General features: G+C 66.0%; 1 non-coding gene across 1 annotated transcript; it reads right to left on the reverse strand.

The window, feature by feature from the left end:
* Positions 1–70: 70 nt before the first annotated feature.
* LOC144488045 (5.8S ribosomal RNA) lies at positions 71–224 on the reverse strand. The gene has a single exon (XR_013496511.1). It is a non-coding gene; the product is annotated as a 5.8S ribosomal RNA (ribosomal RNA).
* Positions 225–754: the final 530 nt, after the last annotated feature.

The following is a 754-nucleotide window of genomic DNA, read 5'->3' on the forward strand; positions in this document are numbered from 1 at the left end:
GGCACCTCTGCGACACCCCAGCCGCGCTCTTCGGCGCACGGATGCGCGCGAAGTGCGATTGATTGTCAAGCGACCCTCAGACAGACGTAGCCCCGGGAGGAACCCGGGGCCGCAAAGTGCGTTCAAAGTGTCGATGATCAATGTGTCCTGCAATTCACATTAATTCTCGCAGCTAGCTGCGTTCTTCATCGACGCACGAGCCGAGTGATCCACCGCTAAAAGTTGTATCGGGTTTCGGATCGGTTGCCCGATCCTGGGACGCGCAAAACGCTCCCCCGCCGACGTGACGGTGGAGCCCCAGCCTGGCGCGTACCACGGCGTGAGCCCGGAGGCGCACGCACTCGAGCGACAATCAAGCGAAAAAAAGGAGGAATCAGGGCGCTCGCAGGCGTTGAGTGCCGGCGTGGGTGAGGGGCCGGGGCCCGCCACGCGCCGTCACGCCCCGCAACAGCCAGAGGCAGAGTTCTCTGGTGTCACCGTCTGGCGGTAGGCTCGAGAGTCGAGGCGAGGCCGCAGCGGACTGAGTCGGGTGCAAGCCGCGGAGGACAGGCCGACGCTACGGGCGCAAGCCGACCCCGCACGCCCCAACCTCGGCGGGCTGGGGAAGGGGGCGCGGCGGAACGCTCGCAAGCGCGGCTGCCCCCGCGGACAGGCACATTCTCTCGAACGCGGTGGACGCTCGCTCAAGTCAGCACGAGACCAGACCGGACCGACAGGCGGACAACGAATCTTTAAACCTCGCACCCACCCTCCG

This window comes from Mustelus asterias, unplaced genomic scaffold (assembly GCF_964213995.1).
Source record: "Mustelus asterias unplaced genomic scaffold, sMusAst1.hap1.1 HAP1_SCAFFOLD_1237, whole genome shotgun sequence".
Lineage (NCBI taxonomy): Eukaryota > Metazoa > Chordata > Chondrichthyes > Carcharhiniformes > Triakidae > Mustelus > Mustelus asterias.